The following is a 13,676-nucleotide window of genomic DNA, read 5'->3' on the forward strand; positions in this document are numbered from 1 at the left end:
GTGAAGAACATTTGGAGATTTCCTTCTGATATTTTTCCATGGCTGCAGCTGACTTTTGCCACCCTCCCCCCTTTCTCCCTTTCTCTCTTTCTGCTTATCAGAGGGCATATCACCATTTTTTTCTACCTGTGCCTGGTTGTCAGAGGACAGGTATCTCTCTCTCCTAACCCCCCCTACCTCTCTTTCGGTCAAGCATCCATCACTCACTCACTCTATTTATCTGTTTATCAAAGGACATACCACTCCCCCTTTCAGGGCACTCATCTTTCACTCAATCTCCTTCAGTCCTTCTCTCTCTCCCTATCGCGCTCTCTCCATCGACCTCTCTCTTTCACTTTCCATCTCATGTTTTGCCTCCACCTCACCTCATCTCTCCGTCTCTCTCACCCCCCCTCTCTCTGTCTTTCTCTACCTCCTCTCTACCTCCTTTACCTTTCTCTCTCTCTTTCTCAGTCCGGTACACGGCGCTGTCACACAGAAAACAAATCAAATGTAAAGTCTGTCAGTGTGGACAGATTGATGTGTCTCTCATCCCTGAGCCGACTGCACATAGCTCATCATTACTGTCTGCACTGCAGCTGAAGAGGAGAGGAGATATGGAGAGGAAGGGAGAGCCAATAAGCTGGGAGGAAGGGGGAGAGCAGGATAGGTGGTGAGAGCAGCGGGAAAGACGAGAGGATAAGGGAGGAGAGGGAAAAGAAGACGGGAGGAGGAGAGGAAATACGGAGAAAACAAGGAAAGGGGACAAAGGGAGCATATGGGGAGAGACAGTCGAAAAGAGGAAGGGTCTGGGCACTTCAACCAAACCATAAGGAGCGGTATCCCAGCATGACTTCTCATGCACGTGCTTGCTTGAATAACTGCCATGTGTGCAAATGCCAGCTTACCAGCGGAGTGCGCATAAATCAAATTAGGCTGAACATGTGTGCATATCTCTGTGACGGTGTGTGTGCGTACGTGTATTTCTGGGTATGCACATGTGAGCTGATGTGTGTCTATTCAAGAGTCCTTGCTTCATACTTGATAAGGGCCCACTGTTTGGCATGTGCCTGACAACATCGACATGGTTTTACGATATCGGAGGGCCAGACTGCCAGCTTCATCTGATAGGCTGTCCAGTCATGTCAAATAGAGTCCTCTGCTTGTATAAAACCTGCCCTCTCAAAACAAAACGAAAACTAGACAATAACATTTCCGTAACTTTAATATTCCATGTTAGCAAGGTAGCTAGTTTCCAACCAGTGTGTGTCTGTCTGTGTGGGGGACGCTCCAAATTGGCCAATTCTCATCATGTCATGAAGAGGTTTTATTTTATTTCATTTTCAATGACAATTACAGGAGCAGGACAGGAGAGTCTCCTGGTTGATTTATGCAGACAATAACTGCAAATGAAAGCGGTAGAATAGAGGAGAAATGAGAAATGTAGAGGGGGAGGAAAGGAGAGTATAAAAGATGATAGAGGATGTATACTGAGCTGGTTATCACTCTTCTAAGGTTGTGTGTTTGATGGATAGTGCAGCGCACTGTGTTGGTTGATCTTTGGATGTCAGACTTTTATGGTTAACTTTATGTAGGTTACATTTGCACAAGTCAACTCGATGCCTACTCCGAACTCTATGACACAAAGTCTATCCCGCTTTCTCTCTCATTCACTTACCGGTGGCTCGCTCCAGTTGCTCAGTCTGTCTGTCTGCGCCGGTGGCAAACGATGCGACTGGGCCCCATGCCAGACAGAGTCGGAGCCAGAGCCCAGAGCTTGGAGCCACAGTTCCCCGGTACCTCGCCATCTTCCATCCCTGCACTTCAGTAAATGAACCCACAGCTAGACAGGAAGCTACAGGCTGAGCAACCGGCATTGATCCCTCTGCCTCTACTCCAGCCAATCAGGGGAGGGTTAGGAGACAGTGGTGGAGATGGCGTAGGTGGTGTGCCAGTTTGTATGTGTGTGTGTGGAAGGGGGTGGGGGGGGGGGTGGCTAGCCTACATTGAGGAGGCATGCTTCTTAAGTGTCTTGGAGTCAGCCTGGCTTAGTAAAGAAAGAAGGAGTCTGCAAGGCCAGTCTACCATTATGTCTGAGTGTTCTTCTATACCACCAACCAACCCAACATGTCAGACTGATAAGTCTGCAGACAGCTGACATTATTGACCTGTCTGGTATAGTGGAGCAGTAATGTATCAGGACTTTTGAAAAGTTCACATATGTTCAAAATCTGTCTCCTGTTGGGTCATGTTCCGGGTCGTTCCATTGAGATTTGAAGTAGAAAATATGCGTCGATATTGAATTTTAAAATCCTGTTATATTAAACAAAGTACCCCTTAATAAAGACCCTATGGATAATTCAATAAATCTGATTTAAATATATGAATAAAGAGTTGCTAAAGTTCTTTGACGTGTCCCTCTGTGCAACCTCTGTGACTTCTAGGAAGATTTGACCGACTTAACCACAAAATGTGTCCAGGTTTTTAACATCATTGTAAAGCCCTCGTTATATTGTTGCTCTGACAGTCATTTGCGAAGATGATTATTTATTTTGTGTGATTGGTGATGCATTTACGTCTGTCTCTCGTTTTATGTGAACTGAAACTATTCCTGTTAATCTTTTTTCCCAAAAAATAAACATCTAATGGTCAAATCATCGTGTAAAAGCAGGTGAGCTGGTTCTACTCCTTTTGGCTATTTCCTGGTTTCTGGTGTAAAACTGAAATCAACAAATCAATCCTTGGTTTTAAAAGAGAGGGAGAATTAAAAAAGAGAGAATACAGGGATGGATGGAGCGCGGTATGAACTGTAGCATGCAGAGAAGCCCAGGATAGAACTTACGTCATTGTCACATTGAACCAGCAGCATTCCTGCTGTGTCCTTCAGCTCTCTCAGTCTGGTGTCGTGTTGGGTTTAAAATAGTGGAGAGACACCCACTTTGAGAGAGAGGATGCTTGGGTCTGCTGCCTAAATGGGAGGCTCACACGCTACGGATGGGAGGCGGGGGGGGACGAGGGGGGCAAAGGGAGGCGGTGTGTTCAGAAAAAACAACATCCGCAGAGTATTGCTCCTCTCCTGGGTAGAATTATTATCCAGGAGGCGAACCCCTCTGACGTGGCAAGGCAACCCCGCCATTGACCCCAGTGCTCCTCTCATCCAATAAAAGCAGGAGGCGCTTGTAGGAAGGTCACCGGGAGACTTCCCCTTGGCCTGGGCCCGGCTGTCCATCTGCCAGGCTCTCCCTGAGAGCCCATTACCACTACGGGGAGCAGGAACAGAGCAGAAGAGAAGGGAAACGCCACAGCATTCCAGACATTCCTCCCAGTCCCTCCGACTCCTCCAGCGTCTCTGTGAACTCTGGGAACGTCTCTGCACACGCATATAATAATACCTAAAGATTCTAAGGTTCTGGGAATGAGATAAGAGGAACGAAAGTAAGCATTCTTATTGGATCCCTATTATTGTAATTGTAAAACACTAATTATTTGCCTATTCCATATCGGCATGGTATATCATATATTGGCTTTAGTATATTTAAATATGTTAGTATATTGGTATGTACATCATCATGTGTCTGTGACCTCACTTTCTGTCCCGGTGGAGGACAGCTTCTGTTTCCTCTCAGACAGGAGAGAGAGCCGGTGTTTCCTCTGTCAGTAGCTTCCTACACCACACACACACATCCACACACATGAATATATACTCACACAACCCCACTTATATATACTGTACATGCAGAGGCACATTCTCACAAACCCTACTCAAACGCAAAAAGTAGCACCCTGTTAACACACAGCCATGACCACTAAAATAGGAGTAACATGCTCATTTATTCACCGTAACCAACCATCATACATCCCCATACAAGTCCCCTTCCACAGGGCCACCAGTACAATCACACACTCACAGACACTCAGTAGAAAAGTTTCAGTGGACATCAACACTTCTTCATAACCAAATGGACCCTGAGGACCCAGCGAGGGCATTAGCATCAATTCAGATACTTCTTCCACCAACCAGGCTTCAGGGCCCCTGTCTTCCCCCCACTTGTCCCCCCTCTACTGCCCCCCACCCACAACGTTACTCCCCCCGCTGGCCAGCTCAGGGCGGACGGGGGCATGGGGGGTCCAAACGAGAGGAGAAGAGGAGCTGGTCCAGAACGGCTCTCCCCTAAATTACCCTCATTAATTGTCATCAGCTCCTCAGGATGTTGGAGTGGATTATCTTAATAGCAGCAACTAGAGCTTCTTTAAGAATGGAAAGAATAACAAAAAGTCATTAAAGGACAGAGGCTTTGGTTTTGTGCGGAAACTTTACATGATTCCATCAGTCCGGTCTAACTGAGTTTTATGTCACTATTAAAAAGTTGTGGGGGTAAACAACAAGAGGATACAAAGTACAGGACAGCATCAATGTAGCATATTCTGCGAAGATGTTTTTCCACAGGTGGGTGATTCTCATGAAACCAGTTTTAAACATGTCTGTAGCAAATTGAGTTGCAAAAACCATGATGCATGTACAAAAATCAACTATCTGAAATACTCCAAATTCTCATTACTGAAATGTGTCTGGATTAAATTCTCGGGTAATTTTATACAATTTTACTTGAGTAAAACCTAATTTATTTCAATAAAACACAAAATATTTAGCTGTAGTTTGTCCATAAATCATAATAATTGTACACTGGTTGAAGTTTACAGGAATCTATAATATTTATTACGTAAATGTGTCTTGTGTCTCATTACCATAAAACATTTTCAAGTTCCTGTAAAAACTCCAGACAGTTTTTAAATAAAGTTGTACTCACCCATGATGTATCATCTGGAAGAGTAGTCCTTAGATGAGCACAACTTAAATTCATTTATTCACTTATGCCTTCAGAATTAGATTCTCAAACATCCCCTTTATCTCAATTGGCCTTCTCATTACTGAAACAGCTATAAAGCTCAAATTGGGAAAAAGTCAGAGAACCATTATCTTACCAACACAGAGGCATGAATGGGCTTTAGAGATAGGGTCAATTGTTTGCTGACTCATAATGTCTCCTATTATTTGCATATTGAGCTGAGGTCATCTCATTACGAAACTCAAATGTCTCATTACTATGTCATTTTTAGGTCCGTTTCGGTAATGAGAACCATAATGATAATAAGATAATTCTAATGGATGTTCTGCTGTTAGCTTCATTTATTTACTATGACCTATTGGATAGATGAATTATCTTTTGTAAATGTATTTTATTTCACCTTTATTTAACCAGGTAGGCCAGTTGAGAACAAGGTCAAGATAGAGCAAAGCAGTGCGGCAAAACAACAACACAGAGTTACACATAAACAAATGTACAGTCAATAATACAATAGCAAAATATATCTACAGTGTGCAAATGTAGAAGAGTTGGGAGGTAGGCAATAAATAGGCCATAGAGGCGAAATAATTACAATTTCGCATTAACACTGGAGTGATAGATGTGCAGATGATGTTGTGTAAGTAGAGATACTGGGGTGCAAAAGAGCAAGAGGCTAAGTAATAATATGGGGATGAGGTAGTTGGGTGTGCTATTTACAGATTGGATGTGTACAGGTAAAGTGATCGGTAAGCTGCTCTGACAGCTGATGCTTACAGTTAGAGAGGGAGATATTTTTGGCAATTTGTTACAGTCATTGGCAGCAGAGAACTGGAAGGAAAGGCGGCCAAAGGAAGTGTTGGCTTTGGGGATGACCAGTGAAACATACCTGCTGGAGAGCGTGCTACGAGTGGGTGTTGCTATGGTGACCAGTGAGCTGAGATAAGGCGGGGCTTTACCTAGCAAAGACTTATAGATGACCTGTAGCCAGTGGGTCTGGCAACTAATATGTAGTGAGGGCCATCCAATGAGAGCATACAGGTCGCAGTGGTGGGTAGTATATGGGGCTTTGGTGACAAAACGGATGGCACTGTGATAGACTGCATCCAATTTGCTGAGTAGAGTGTTGGAAGCTATTTTGTAAATGACCTCCCCAAAGTCAAAGATGGGTAGGATAGTCAGTTATACGAGGGTATGTTTGGCAGCATGAGCGAAGGAGGCTTTGTTGTGAAATAGGAAGCCAAATCTAGATTTAATTTTGGATTGGAGATGCTTGATGTGAGTCTGGAAGGAGAGTTTACAGTCTAACCAGACACCTAGGTATTTGTAGTTGTCCACATATTTCTAGGTCAGAAGCGTCCAGAGTAGTGATGCTGGTCGGGCGGGAGGGTGCGGGCAGCAATCGGTTGAAGAGCATGCATTTAGTTTTACTTGCATTTAAAAGCAGTTGGAGGCCACGGAAGGAGTGTTGTATGGAGTTGAATCTCGTCTGGAGGTTTGTTAGCACAGTGTCCAATGAACGGCCAGATGTATACAGAATGGTGTCGTCTGCGTAGAGGTGGATCAGAGAATCACCAGCAGCAAGAGAGACATCATTGATATATACAGAGAAAAGAGTCGGCTCGAGAATTGAACCCTGTGGCCCCTCCATAAATTGCCAGAGGTCCGGACAACAGGCTATCTGATTTGACACACTGAACTCTATCTGAGAAGTAGTTGGTGAACCAGGCGAGGCAGTCATTTGAGAAGCCAATGCTATTGAGTCTGCCGATAAGAATGCGGTGATTGACAGAGTCAAAAGCCTTGGCCAGGTCAATAGAGATTTTATTTTATTTTATTTTATTTAACCTTTATTTAACCAGGTAGGCAAGTTGAGAACAAGTTCTCATTTACAATTGCAACCTGGCCAAGATAAAGCAAAGCAGTTCGACAACATACAACAACACAGAGTTACACATGGAGTAAAAACAAACATACAGTCAATAATACAGTAGAAAAATAAGTCTATATACAATGTGAGCAAATGAGGTGAGATAAGGGAGGTAAAGGCAAAAAAGGCCATGGTGGCAAAGTAAATACAATATAGCAAGTAAAACACTGGAATGGTAGATTTGTAGTGGAAGAAAGTGCAAAGTAGAAATAGAAATAATAGGGTGCAAAGGAGCAAAATAAATAAATAAATACAGTAGGGGAAGAGGTAGTTGTTTGGGCTAAATTATAGATGGGCTATGTACAGGTGCAGTGATCTGTGAGCTGCTCTGACAGCTGGTGCTTAAAGCTAGTGAGGGAGATAAGTGTTTCCAGTTTCAGAGATTTTTGTAGTTCGTTCCAGTCATTGGCAGCAGAGAACTGGAAGGAGAGACGGCCAAAGGAGGAATTGGCTTTGGGGGTGACCAGAGAGATATACCTGCTGGAGTGCGTGCTACAGGTGGGTGCTGCTATGGTGACCAGTGAGCTGAGATAAGGGGGGACTTTACCTAGCAGGGTCTTGTGGATGACCTGGAGCCAGTGGGTTTGGCGACGAGTATGAAGCGAGGGCCAGCTAACGAGAGCATTCAGGTCGCAGTGGTGGGTAGTATATGGGGCTTTGGTGACAAAACGGATGGCACTGTGATAGACTGCATCCAGTTTGTTGAGTAGGTTATTGGAGGCTATTTTGTAAATGACATCGCCGAAGTCGAGGATTGGTAGGATGGTCAGTTTTACGAGGGTATGTTTGGCAGCATGAGTGAAGGATGCTTTGTTGCGAAATAGGAAGCCAATTCTAGATTTAACTTTGGATTGGAGATGTTTGATGTGAGTCTGGAAGGAGAGTTTACAGTCTAACCAGACACCAGGTATTTGTAGTTGTCCACATATTCTAAGTCAGGACTGTCCAGAGTAGTGATGCTAGACAGGCGATCAAGTGCAGGCAGCGATCGGTTGAAGAGCATGCATTTAGTTTTACTTGTATTTAAGAACAGTTGGAGGCCACGGAAGGAGAGTTGTATGGCACTGAAGCTCGTCTGGAGGGTTGTTAACACAGAAGGGCCAGAAGTATACAGAATGGTGTCGTCTGCGTAGAGGTGGATCAGAGACTCACCAGCAGCAAGAGCGACATCATTGATGTATACAGAGAAAAGAGTTGGCCCAAGAATTGAACCCTGTGGCACCCCCATAGAGACTGCCAGAGGTCCGGACAACAGGCCCTCTGATTTGACACACTGAACTCTATCAGAGAAGTAGTTGGTGAACCAGGTGAGGCAATCATTTGAGAAACCAAGGCTATTGAGTCTGCCGATGAGGATGTGGTGATTGACAGAGTCGAAAGCTTTGGCCAGGTCAATTAATACGGCAGCACAGTATTGTTTCTTATCGATGGCGGTTACGATACCATTTAGGACCTTGAGCGTGGCTGAAGTGCACCCATGACCAGCTCTGAAACCAGATTGCATAGCGGAGAAGGTGCGGTGTGATTCGAAATGGTCAGTAATCTGTTTGTTGACTTGGCTTTCGAAGACCTTAGAAAGGCAGGGTAGGATAGATATAGGTCTATAGCAGTTTGGGTCAAGAGTGTCCCATCCTTTGAAGAGGGGGATGACAGCAGCTGCTTTCCAATTTTTGGGAATCTCAGACGACACGAAAGAGAGGTTGAACAGGCTAGTAATAGGGGTTGCAACAATTTCGGCAGATAATTTTAGAAAGAAAGGGTCCAGATTGTCAAGCCCGGCTGATTTGTAGGGGTCCAGATTTTGCAGCTCAGAATATCAGCTGAATGGATTTGGGAGAAGGAGAAATGGGGAAGGCTTGGGCGAGTAGCTGTGGGGGGTGCAGTGCTGTTGACTGCGGGAGGGGTAGCCAGGTGGAAAGCATGGCCAGCCGTAGGAAAATGCTTATTGAAATTCTCAATTATAGTGGGTTTATCGGTGGTGATAGTTTCCTATCCTCAGTGCAGTGGGCAGCTGGGAGGAGGTGTTCTTATTCTCCATGGACTTTACAGTGTCCCAGAACCTTTTTGAGTTTGTGTTGCAGGAAGCAAATTTCTGCTTGAAAAAGCTAGCCTTGGCTTTTCTAACTGGCTGTGTATATTGGTTTCTAACTTCCCTGAAAAGTTGCATATCACGGGGGCTGTTCGATGCTAATGCAGAACACCACAGGATGTTTTTGTGTTGGTTAAGGGCAGTCAGGTCTGGAGAGAACCAAGGGCTATATCTGTTCCTGGTCCTAAATTTCTTGAATGGAGCATACTTATTTAAGATGGAGAGGAAGGCATTTAAAAAAAAACAGGCATCCTCTACTGACAGGATGAGGTCAATATCCTTCCAGGATACCCGGGCCAGGTCGATTAGAAAGGCTTGCTCGCTGAAATGTTTCAGGGAGCGTTTGACAGTGATGAGTGGAGGTCGTTTGACCGCTGACCCATTACGGATGCAGGCAATGAGGCAGTGATTGCTGAGATCTTGGTTGAAAACAGCAGAGGTGTATTTGGAGGGCAAGTTGGTTAGGATGATATCTATGAGGGTGCCCGTGTTTAAGGCTTTGGGGTGGTACCTGGTGGGTTCATTAATCATTTGTGTGAGATTGAGGGCATCTAGCTTAGATTGTAGGATGGCCGGGGTGTTAACCTCTCTGGCGAATTCGTCCCACCTACGTAACAGCCACCTGAATTCAGTGGCGCGATTTTTGAATCGTTTGAAATACTATTACTTCAATTTCTCAAACATATGACTATTTTACAGCTATTTAAAGACAAGACTCTCCTTAATCTAACCACACTGTCCGATTTCAAAAAGGCTTTACAACGAAAGCAAAACATTAGATTATGTCAGGAGAGTGCCCAGCCAGAAATAATCAGACACCCATTTTTCAACCTAGCATATAATGTCACATAAATCCAAACCACAGCTAAATGCAGCACTAACCTTCCCACGGGGGGCCAAGTACGAAAAAAAAAAAAAAAAATGTATGAAATGAAAATGAAATGTATGCCTTCACTACTGTAAGTTGCACTGGATAAGAGCGTCTGCTAAATGACTAAAATGTAATGATCTTCATCAGATGACACACCTAGGACATTATGTTATACAATACATGCATGTCTGTTCAATCAAGTTCATATTTATATCAAAAAACAGCTTTTTACATTAGCATGTGACGTTCAGAAAAAGCATACCCCCCGCAAACTTCCGGGGAATTTACTAACAGTTTGCTAAATTACTCACGATAAACGTTCACAAAAAGCATAACAATTATTTTAAGAATTATAGATACATTACTCCTCTATGCACTCAATATGTCCGATTTTAAAATAGCTTTTCGGATGAAGCACATTTTGCAATATTCTAAGTACATAGCCCAGCCATCACGGGCTAGCTATTTAGACACCCACCCAGTTCAGCCTTCACCAAAATCACATTTCCTATAAGAAAAATGTTCTTACCTTTCCTGTTCTTCGTCAGAATACACTCCCAGGACTTCTACTTCAATAACAAATGTAGGTTTGGTCCCAAATAATCCATCGTTATATCCAAACAGCGACGTTTTGTTCGTGAGTTCTAGACACTATCAGAATGCTACATCACGGTCACGAGCATGGCGCATGGCGTGACAAAAAATGTCTAAATATTCCATTACCGTACTTAGAAGCATGTCAACCGCTGTTTAAAACCAATTTTTATGCCATTTATCTCGTAGAAAAGCGATAATATTCCGACCGGGAATCTGCAATGAGCCTAAACAGCCAAATGAAATTTCTCCACGGGGGCGAATCGTGCACGCGCCTCATTCAATGGTCCTCTGATCGGCCACTTACCAAAGGCGATAATCTGTTTCAGCCAGAGGCCGCCTCGTCATCGTTCAGGTTTTTCCCGGGTTCTGAGAGCCTATTGGAGCCCTAGGAATTGTCACGTTACAGCTAAGATCCTTACTTTTCAATAAACAGATGCAAGACGCACGACTCCTTGTCAGACAGGCCACTTCCTGCATGAAACCTTGTCAGGTTTTTGCCTGCCATAGGAGTTCTGTTATACTCACAGACACCATTCAAACAGTTTTAGAAACTTTAGGGTGTTTTCTATCCAAACCTGAACAATAATATGCATATTCTAGCTTCTGAGTTGGTGTAGGAGGCAGTTAAAAATGGGCACATATTTTTTCCAAAATTCTCAATACTGCCCCCTATCCCAAACAGGTTAAGCATGTCCCAGTTTAGGTCACCTAACAGTACAAACTCTGAAGATAGATGGGGGGCGATCAATTCACATATGGTGTCCAGGGCACAGCTGGGGGCTGAGGCTGGTCTATAGCAAGCGGCAATGGTGAGAGACTTGTTTCTGGAAAGGTGGATTTTTAAAAGCTTGAATTGTTTGGGCACAGACCTGGATAGTATGACAGAACTCGGCAAATTGCAACTCTGCCCCGTTTGGCAGTTCAATCTTGTCGGGAAATGTTTTAGTTAGGGATGGACATTTCAGGATTTTTGGTGGCCTTCCTAAGCCAGGATTCAGACACGGCTAGGCCATCCGGGTTGGCGGAGTGTGCTAAAGCAGTGAATAAAACAAACTTAGGGAGGAGGCTTCTAATGTTAACATGCATGAAACCAAGGCTTTTACGGTTACAGAAGTCAACAAATGAGAGCTCCTGGGGAATGGGAGTGATGCTGGGGGCTGCAGGGCCTGGGTTAATCTCTACATCACCAGAGGAACAGAGGAGGAGTAGGATAAGGGTATGGTTAATGGCTATAAGAACTGATCTTCTAGTGCGTTCAGAACAGAGAGTAAAAGGAGCAGATTTCTGGGCACAGAAGAATAGATTCAAGGCATAATGTACAGACAAGGGTATGGTAGGATGTGAGTACAGTGGAGGTAAACCTAGGCATTGAGTGACGATGAGAGAGAGGTTTTGTCTCTAGAGGCACCATTTAAGCCAGGTGAAGTCACCTCATGAGTGGGGGGTGGAACAAAAGACCTAGCTAAGGCATATTGAGCAGGGCTGGAGGCTCTACAGTGAAATAAGACAATAATCACTAACCAAAACAGCAATAGACAAGGCATATTGACATTAGGGAGAGGCATGTGTTGCCGAGTGATCATAGGGTCCAGTGAGTTGCTCGGCGAGCTGGAGACAAGGCGATTCAGACAGCTAGCAGGCCGGGGCTAGTAGGCTAGCAGATGGGTCTCAGGGTGAAGTCGTAATGGGAGAGCCTGTTGAAACCCCCTCGAACGGCTACGTCGGCAGACCAGTCGTGATGGATCGGCAGGGCTCCGTGTCGGCTGCAAGGGTCCAGGCCAATTGGCAAAAGAGGTATTGAAGCCCAGGAATTGTCTGATGGATCTCTTCGGCTAGCCGGGAGATGGGCCTAGCTCGAGGCTAGCTCCAGGCTAACTGGTGCTTGCTTCGGGACAGAGACGTAGCCACCACTTAATGGAGGATAACCCCCATTTGGACATGTGTACCTGTTTTCACACTTACCTATAGTCTTGTTTGATATCCAAACACAGTTTTTGGTCCACCGCTCATGTATTTTGATACTTTATAGGCATATTGTGTTATGCCATTTGCCCATTCAATCCAGAAATACATCTAAAATACCTTACAACCACAAATATCCACATCCTAATACACCAATATTACCTGTAAAGACCTTGTATACAAATGTCCACTTTGACTTTTGAAAATACATACTTATAATGAAATAAGGGGTATTTTGTTAGAGTCCATTAATTAAGATCAGCGATTTTAGTATTATGCAAGTCATTTGTGATTAACAAATGACACACTTTGATGATTTGTTGGGTTCTTGAATCTTTGATAAAGATTAGTACAGTTTGTCAGTGGCAAACTATGCAACACACATTACTGAAATATGCAGTCTTATCTCCAAAACCTGCTCATCATTACTGTAATGCACCAATATATAGGAAATATTACGAAAAATCAAACATATACTTTAGCAATTTTGGAATCATCTGATAGTGTAAACTTTGTACTTTATCCACATATGTGTACATAAATAAAATACATAAACAAGAGATTATGACCTAAAAAATATTGAAAAGGGGTTATTTGTTACTGTAATTAGATAAATTACGAAATATATTTTAATAATTACATTTGAAATATTTGTATTTTCAGTGTTAGGTCTTTTCATTAGGGGAGCAATGTAAAACAATTGTTGATAACTTGCTGGGACTTTGTTGATAACTTTTTGGGACTTTGAAAACTGTTGTGGTAATGACAAGTACAGATCCTGATCTCAGTGATCCAAGAGAAAATGTTGTGTAAAATGACAGAATGTTTTGGCAAATGTCAGTTTTGTAAGAATGACCTAAGTAGGGTTGCAAAATTCTTTCCCAAAATTCCCATGTTTTCCAGAAATCCTGATTTGGAGGATTCTGGGTTTCCTGCTTATTCCCTTCTGATTCTGGGAATCTTCCAACCAGGATTTCCAGAAAAAAACTGGACATTTTGGGAAAGTTTGGGGAAAATGTTTCAACCCTATCCACAGGTAAGCAGTGTAAAGAGAAGAGGGATGATGATGAAAAGCACCAGTCAAAAGTTCTACACTCCTGTCCTGAAAGGTGGAAGTTAGCACTTTAGCGTTAGCTAGACCCATTCAATCATTCAACACAGCTCCAGTAGGTCTCACAGCACGTGCTCGTAGTACAGTACATAAATGTCAACAACAGTTCAAACAGTACAGTAAGCACTGAGACCTTGGTTAAATCATGATTGATGGGATGTCAGTCTGTCCAAAGGTGGTGGTGGAAGGGACTAAGACCCCTGCCTGCCTGTCTGTCGCTAGCATTGGTTTACGGGCTTAGGGAATTCAGGCAATTTGCTGTATCGATCGCTAGCTAATTAGCCTCAGATTAA

The sequence above is a fragment of the Salmo trutta genome, chromosome 1 (assembly GCF_901001165.1).
Source record: "Salmo trutta chromosome 1, fSalTru1.1, whole genome shotgun sequence".
In the NCBI taxonomy this organism is placed as follows: Eukaryota; Metazoa; Chordata; class Actinopteri; order Salmoniformes; family Salmonidae; genus Salmo; species Salmo trutta.